Here is an 8,978-nt window from a genome sequence, read left to right as displayed (position 1 = left end):
TTGTGGCCCTCCTCTGGACCTGCTCCAACAGGTCCATGTCCTTCTTATGTTGGGGACTCCAGAGCTGGACACGGTACTCCAGGTGGGGTCTCACGAGAGCTGAGTAGAGGGGCAGAATCGCTTCCTTTGACCTGCTGGCCACGCTTCCTCTGATGCAGCCAAGGATATGGTTGGCCTTCTCAGCTGCGAGCACACATTCACAGAATTCACAGAATTGTTAGGGTTGGAAGGGACCTCTGGAGATCATCTAGTCCAACCCTCCTGCCAGAGCAGGGTCACCTACAGCACGTTACACAGGACAGCGTCCAGGCGGGTTTTGAATGTCTCCAGAGTGGGAGACTCCACCACCTCTCTGGGCAGCCTGTTCCAGTGCTCCACTACCCTCAAAGTAAAGAAGTTCCTTCTCATGTTAAGATGGAACTTCCTATGTTCAAGTTTATGCCCATTACCCCTCGTCCTATCACTGGGTGCCACTGAAAAAAGACTACTCCCATCCCCCTGGCATCCTCCCATTAAGTATTTGTATGTATTAATAAGATCCCCCCTCAATCTTCTTTTCTCTAGACTAAAGAGACCCAAGTCCCTCAGCCTTTCCTCATAAGAAAGGTGCTCCAGTCCCCTAATCATCTTTGTTGCCCTTTGCTGGACCCTCTCCAGCAGTTCCCTGTCTTTCTTGAACTGGGGAGCCCAGAACTGGACACAGTACTCCAGATGCGGTCTCACCAGGGCAGAGTAGAGGGGGAGGATGACCTCCCTCGACCTGCTGGCCACACTCTTCTTGATGCACCCCAGGATGCCATTCGCCTTCTTGGCCGCCAGGGCACATTGCTGGCTCATGGTCATCCTGTTGTCCACCAGGACTCCCAGGTCCCTCTCCACAGAGCTGCTCTCCAGGAGGTCAGCCCCCAACCTGTACTGGTGCATGGGGTTATTCCTCCCCAGGTGCAGTACCCTACACTTACCCTTGTTGAACTTCATAAGGTTTCTTTCTGCCCAACTCTCCAGCCTGGCGAGGTCACGCTGTAAGGCAGCACAGCCTTCTGGCGTGTCAGCCACTCCTCCCAGTTTTGTGTCATCAGCAAACTTGCTGATGGTACACTCTATCCCTTCATCCAGATCATTGATGAATATGTTGAACAAAACTGGGCCCAGTACTGACCCCTGAGGGACACCACTTGTTACTAACCTCCAACTAGACTCTGCGCCACTAACCACAACCCTCTGAGCTCTATCTGTGAGCCAGTTCTCAATCCACCTCACCGTCCATTCATCTAAGCCACACTTCCTAAGCTTTCCTGTGAGGATGATGTGGGAGACAGTGTCGAAAGCCTTGCCAAAGTCAAGGTAGACAACATCCACTGCCCTCCCCTCATCCACCCATCTAGTTACTTTGTCATAGAAGGCTATCAGATTAGTCAGACATGACTTCCCCTTGGTGAATCCATGTTGACTACTTCTGATAATCTTCTTTTCATCCAGGTGCTTTGAGATGACTCCCAGAACAAGCTGCTCCATCATCTTCCCAGGGATGGAGGTGAGGCTGACCGGCCTGTAGTTTCCCGGGTCATCCTTCCTGCCCTTTTTGAAGACTGGAGTGACATTGGCTATCCTCCAGTCCTCAGGCACCTCACCTGTCCTCCAGGACCTTTCAAAGATAATGGAGAGAGGCCCAGCAATGACTTCCCCCAGCTCCCTCAGCACCCGAGGGTGCATCCCATCAGGCCCCATGGATTTATGTATATCCAATTTATCTAACTGATCTTTAACGTGCTCCTTGTCAACCAAGGGATAGTCTTGTTTCCCCCAGACTTTCTCTGTTACCTGCAAAGTCGGGGTCTCACAAGGACTGGCCCGAACAGTGAAGACAGAAGCAAAGAAGGCATTTAGCAACTCCGCCTTCTCTGCATCATCCGTCACCACAGCACCTGTCTCATTCAACAACGGGCCCACATTTTCCCTAGTTTTCCTTTTGTCTCCTATATACTTAAAGAAACCCTTCCTGTTGGCCTTGACATCCCTCGCCAGGTTCAATTCCAAGGCTGCCTTGGCTTTCCTTGTTTCCTCCCTGCATACCCTGACAGCATTCTTGTATTCCTCCCAAGCAGTCAGCCCCTTCTTCCACCTATTGTAAACTCCCTTCTTCCACCTGAGCCTTTTCAGAAGGTCCCTGCTCAGCCAAGCAGGTCTCCTTCTCCCCTTGCCTGATTTCTTTCTCTTTGGGATGCACTGATCCTGAGCTTGGAGGAGGTGACGCTTAAATAGCAGCCAGCTCTCTAGAGCCCCCTTACCCTCTAGAGCCCTTTCCCATGGGATTTGCCCAAGCAATTCTTTGAAACGATCAAATTTAGCCCTCCTGAAGTTTAGGGTTTCAACTCTACTTGTCATTTTGTCTATTCTACACTTAATCCTGAACTCTATCTTCTCATGATCGCTGCAGCCCAGTCTGCCCCCAACCTTTACATCCTCCACCAGTCCCTCTTTGTTTGTGAGTATCAGGTCCAGTAAAGCACCTCTCCTTGTAGGTTCCTCCACCACCTGAGTCAAAAAGTTGTCATCAATGCACTGGAGGAACCTCCTGGACTGTACGTGCCCAGCTGTGTGGCCTTCCCAGCAGATATCAGGGTAGTTGAAGTCCCCCATGAGAATCAAGGCCTGTGATTGTGAGGCGATTCTCACCTGTCTGTAGAAGGCCTCATCAACTTCCCCATCCTGATCAGGTGGCCTGTAATAGACACCCACAACTATGTCTCTCATATTACCCTGCCCCTTGATCCTTACCCACAAGCTCTCAACTTGCTCATCATCTGTTCCCAGGGAGAGCTCGATACATTCCAGTTGCTCCCTCACATAAAGAGCAACTCCACCACCTCGCCTTGCCGGCCTATCCTTCCTAAAAAGAACATAGCACTCCATGACAGTGTTCCAATCATGTGAGCCATCCCACCACGTCTCAGTAATTGCAATGAGGTCATGGTTCTGCAACCGCACACAGATCTCTAACTCCTCTTGTTTATTCCCCATGCTACATGCATTGGTGTACAGGCATTTCAGAAAACCCAATGAGTGTGTAGTTTTTGCCCTTGAGGAGTGGTGGGCCTTCCGATTATCAAAAATACTAGTGCTCGGCCCCACAGTTGCTGAGCTACTATGCCCAGGCGCCTCTCTAGCGAGCCCAGTTCTGTTCTCTATCTGTCCTACTGCACTGGACTTTTATCAGGGACTTATTTTACCTCTTGCAAGCAGACCAAGCATAAGTAAGTAAATTGAAAGTGCGGTTGGCTCAACAGCTTCGAAGTCCATTGCACAATATCCAGAATGATACTTGTGAGTCCTGGGCACTAAAATAACTGTTCCAGCTTTTTGCACTTTCAGTACAACAACCAGGACAAAACACAGAGTCATGTAAATAAAACCACGGTGAGGAGCCACCACAGCCAATTCCATGCAGCTCTATTTCTGAAAGCACAGAACTGAAGTCATGGCTAAAACAAATCACTGGTTGTCACCTACCAACCAAAAATATATTTAATAAGGACTGGTGGGAAGAACAGGAGTGGTTTTCCCTACTTGCTCAGTCTCCAGTATCCAAGCTGTTAGTAAAATGCTCGTGTTATTGTATAGACCTAAATCTAGGCCTTACAGAAAAAGATGGGAATTTGGAGCAGCATTTCACTAGGACACTTATTGGTGAGAGTACCTCTTTGATCATGGAGATCTTAACATTGCATTTGTAATTGGTAAGAAGGTTTCAAGCAAAAAATGCAGGGGATTAAATAGGTTGGTAAGAGCGATTTATTTGTGCTACAGAAGGGATAGACTTGGAGGTTTTTAATCATTACAAAGGCCTTCCCAGAGGTACAGAACAGGTTTTATTAAAGGTCTCTGGAGAAGCAGACCTAGGATGAAAAATATCACTGTAATTGAGCAAGAGCATGGTACTAGCACTGCGGGATGTTTTTGAGCTTGTACAAAGAGCTTTATAGGAGTTACGGTATCTGAAAGATTCTACTTACTTACCACAGCAGAAAAGCAGAAAACATTGTGTTTCCCGTTAACTGAGACAAAACCATACCCTATTAATGGACTGTCGTGGTTTGGCCTCAGCCAGCAACAAAGAACCACGCAGCCGCTCGCACAACTCCCACAGCCGTGGGAAAAAGAAATTGACAGGACAAAACTCGTGGGTTAAAATAGTGGAATTTAACAAAACAGCAAAAAGGAAGATGAAAACAAAACAGTAACACCAATAAAGGGATACAAAGACACAATTACAACACCACACTCCCCAAAATGGTGACTGCTCTCCTCCCCCAGGCTACTGCCTCTTATAGCCCAGGCATGGGTCATGTGGGATGGAATACCTGCCCCCTGCCGGCTCTTGGGGGAAATTAACCCCATCCCTGCTGGAAACAGGACATGGAGAAACAAATTTCCCATCAATTCAGGATAAACCAAGCTTCTGAGTTCAAAATCTAGATTACTTCACCCAAACTAATACAGATTTACTCTCATTACAGACCTTCTTTTCTTATCATTCCCCCTGTTAGGCTGCATTAAGGACCAGTCATTCATATTTAAGATAGCTGTGAAATTAATTGGTCTTTCTCCATTCACACTCCCTTTGGTATACCATAGCAGGTCACCAGAGGCCCACTCTTGCAACTTTCATGGGGTGTGACATATGACTTGGCCTAAAGCTTTGAGTGGCATTTTTCCTGTAGATTTCTATGGACTTTGTATGTAGCCAAATAAGTTCATTTATTTCAAATAGACTTCAGTTATTTGGTTTTGGCCTGCTCCTTGGGGGTTTTTTGCCTCCAATTACATTTTTAGAAATATTTTGAACTTTAAGAGTTTGACCCAATGAGAATTGCTGCTGGATTATCAGATGGAATATGGAAAGCAAAACAGAGAAAGGGGAAGAAATAAGCCATTTATGGGTTTAACTGAGTGTTGTCTGGCTAGTAATACAAGAGAATATTCTGCAACTAGAAAAGTCACACAAGCTGTAACATAGTAGGGTGTGCCAGCTACAGAACAGTTGAGAACTGTCCTCTGGATTAAGCTCTTCCAAAATTAATCTGCTTAGTCAGAATATCCAAAAATCTGGCATGCATGGAAGGATTTTTATTCCAAATCTGAGACAAATAAACCAAATATTATTAAAATATAAAAATACAACAGGAGCATTTTTTAAAAATTGGCAAATTCTCTTTCCTTTTTTTTTTTTTTAACAAACCTTGGGATCAAAGTGATCATTGCACAATGCCACTAGCGTTGGCTCTGGGGGAGAAAGGCAGAATCACAGGACCACATAATGGTGGGTGTTGGAAGGGACCTTCAGAGATCATCTAGTCCAAGCCCCCTGCCAAAGCAGGTTCACCTAGAGCAGGTGGGACAGGAACGCATCCAGGCGGGTTTTGAATATCTCCAGAGAACGAGACTCCACCACCTCTCTGGGCACCCTGTTCCAGTGCTCTGTCACCCTCAAAGCAAAGAAGTTTTTCCTCATGTTCAGATGGAATTTCCTGTGTTCCGGTTTGTGCCCATTGTCCCTTGTGCTGTCACCAGGCACCACTAAAAGGAGTCTGGCCCCATCCTCTTGACACCCACCCTTTTGATATTTATAAGCATTGATAAGATCCCCTCTCAGTCTTCTCTTCTCCAGGCTAAACAGACCCAGGTTTCTCAGCCTTTCCTCGTAAAAACAGATGCTCCCATCCCTTGATAGTCTAATGAAATAAGATCTGTAAACAATTGTTACTCCCCTTCTGGGCTGTATTCTCTGTGGTTCTTGCCATTCACCTAAGAAACCTCACTGCACCTAAAGAATAGGGTAAATAGCAATAATCTTGGTAAATCTATAAAATTCATGGTTTAATAAATATATAAAGTCCATGACTGGAGAATACCAGTGAGCCAAGCAAGTAAAGGCCTACTAGAATAACTTCTGTTGTTTAGAAGGGTTTAGGAAAACAAATAATTTCCCCCTTTTCCATTTGTCTCCAAAATTTCAGTATGCATTAATAGCTTATCAGAGGTAGACTTTCTCAGTCTAACATGCTTATGCCTTGCTTTGTTAGAGTATCGTTAGTCTGGATGTTGATAAAAGCAATTGCAGAGAACCTAGGAATATTAAGAAATAATCCCATTGTCCACATTGCTGTAGACTGCTCCAGCTGTCCTTACTACCATCTCAACCACTGCCTGGGCAGCAGCAGCACCAACCACGCAACTGATGCTTGGATGTGAGGCAGTCTGAAATACTTGAGATTTTTTTCCAACTCCTAAAAGAGCCCTTACAAGTCCTGTCCTTTGGTAAGCTAATGATTTTTTTAGATGAATAAAGCAAACCACACTCAGCTGGCTTCTCAGCATGTGATAACAGAGGAATTTGGGATAAGTACAAGAACTGAAGGCAGTTGCAGAGGCAACAACAACAGGTTGAGCTGAAGTGGAAATAGGTTGGAGGACTCAATGAACCATCAGCATGCTGCAGACACTAAGAAAGCAAAATTGATCTTATTGAGCAAGTTATTCTCGGTAAAGGTGGGAGGTAATGCTGCTGTGCAAGGCATATTCATGTTCAAATACGAAAGGCACCAACAGAAGAAGGTCCAAAAAAAGGGCTTTTGAAAGATAGCGGCCCTTCTTCAGCTGCTTTGTGCAGGCACTGAGGCGAACTGGGGTCTGATTGCTTATGCCAACTCTGGTGAGTTGCACCTGGGAAGAATGGTGAGTTTGGTAATGGCTGATAAAGGCAGGCAACTTTGTAACTGTGCACTGCTATTTTTTTTTATTTATTTTTTTTTTTGCACTGATGCAAAATCATAAACGTGCAAAACAGAGGGCACTCAAAAGTAAGCAACTTTCAGGGCTGTTTATATCTTTTAAAGTGTGGAAGAAAGGAGTGTGAACTGTAAAGGACAGAAGCAGGGCAAAGATGACACTCATTGTAGGGGCAGATGAAGAGCAAGAATTATACCAGCATTTTCTCTCGTGCTTAACATCAATCCAAAATGAAAATAATAATAGGAACTTTTTAAAAATGCATAGCTTTAGGATAGGCTATGTTTCTGTTTTCTCCTAATAGTCATATTAGCAACTACACACTTTAAGCATTTCATGACATGATTATAATCCCAATTCTGCTCTAAATTGGGGCATCAAGACAAGGGAATTTGGGAATCACTTTTCATACTTCAAGTATTTGCAAGTTTTGATGGTAATAAATGCTAGATAAACAATAGTTAAGAAGTGCAGTGATAGAAAACTTAGGTAATACAGTCGCCTGGTAGTGCGTAACTCCTGAGCTTCCAGAATCTGTAGCTCAGAAGCAAAAGTTTCTGAAAACTAAGAAATGAGAAGTTATCTTCTACACAACTGCAATTTCAAACTCCAACTGATGTTCAAAGACACGTATTATCCTGAACCTTTGAACCATCTTAATAAGAGATGCTGATGCCTGAATTTTAGTCAAAACACCTACTCTCTACAGAACACTTACATCTGTCACAGCCCCTTTACCCTTCAATGCGTGGTATCAACTAATACTACATGACACTCATGACACATCGTTAATGCAACAGACTGCACTTGTCTTCTAGCCCTAACTGCTGATAAACAACCATGAGAAGACAATTAGCTACAGATAGATCCACACAATATAATACAGAGCTGAAGTACACCAGATCTTTCAGGAGATGCATTTCTCTTCAGGTTCACAAGGGTCTGATCTACCCTTTGTATAGGTGGGTGATCTACCTGGATTTCTCCCTGTGTAACTGCAAACGGCATGCCTTCATGGCTCAGTGTTCACACAATGAGCACACAAGGAGGTTTTGCAAATTCCCCGGGGCAGCTTCTGGCTCTGAACAGTCAGAATTAAGTTTGTTTTGGGTCATTCATTGCAATTCCTGGTTTGGGGAAGTCTGCATCTCAGTGAGCTCTCTATTCAGGAAAGGTAACAGTAAGGCAAATTTAAATGAGTTAAGATTTTGTCCCTCAAAAATAGATACAAGGGAAAACCACACAGAGCAAGAACAGAAATAGATCAGCATGGAGGAGAACAGGAGATATTGAGAAGCCACTTAATGCACACCAATTGCAGTACGAGGAACAGGGAGCATCCAGAAGTGTTTAGGAATGGAGAAGAATATAAGCAACAGTATCCCTCCCCAAAAAAATATCTTTCATATTAAAAAACATCACTTGAAGTCATTTGGAGAAGATGTTCTCTCTCTAAATCACAACTTTAAGTGAAATATTTCTGAAAGGAAAAGCCATATGTTTATTTAATTGAAGTAATCCTATCCAAAGGAGCCAACATGCCTAATTGCAAATCCCCAGCTCATCACAGACAAGGGGAAGCGATGAGAAACTATTAATTGTAGTGACAGATTTTTCCACAAAAATGCAATCTTGCTTGAGAGGATTCTTTTCCTTTTTTCTTAAATTTAAAAAATCACATCAATCATAGTAAAAACAAACAATGACATCTCATCTCATATTTGAGTATTATTTTAATTTTGACTGCTGTTGAAGTAGCTGCCACATTCTTCTGCATACTGAAAATGGAAAGCTTAAATTAGGCTTTGTAGAGTGGACACAAAAGGAAATTTAGAAATATATACAATTCTGATATACAGTCCTTGCATTCCCCATATCTAGATTTTGATCTCAATTGTGCAAGCTTTCTTACATTACCAATGAGTACCTGTAATGTGAAGGAAATTGATTTTCATCCTCCCCACTGCTACAAGCACTGGTAGCATCTAACAATAATTAAAAGATAAGTTGTGGCTCTCCAAAAGTTTTATGAGATTTCCTATCACACTTGCAAATTGGGGAGCATTGATATGTTCAGCCATTTCAGAGTTAAAACACACTTGCTCTCTACTTGCGTTTTTCAACAATTAGGAGACCAAAGGCAAAACAAGGCAGCCAGCCTATCTTTAACACCATGCAGTGAAAATGTA

General features: G+C 43.8%; 1 protein-coding gene across 1 annotated transcript in view; it reads right to left on the bottom strand.

Moving 5' to 3' along the window:
* ABCA13 (ATP-binding cassette, sub-family A (ABC1), member 13) overlaps positions 1-8,978 on the bottom strand; it is a 207,582-nt gene that overhangs the window by 198,452 nt on the left and 152 nt on the right. The window lies entirely within an intron of this gene.

This window comes from Charadrius vociferus, unplaced genomic scaffold, assembly GCF_000708025.1.
Source record: "Charadrius vociferus isolate BGI_N301 unplaced genomic scaffold, ASM70802v2 scaffold103, whole genome shotgun sequence".
NCBI lineage: Eukaryota > Metazoa > Chordata > Aves > Charadriiformes > Charadriidae > Charadrius > Charadrius vociferus.
The sequence above is the reverse complement of the archived record's forward strand: the minus strand, read 5'-3'. Positions and strand labels throughout refer to the sequence as shown.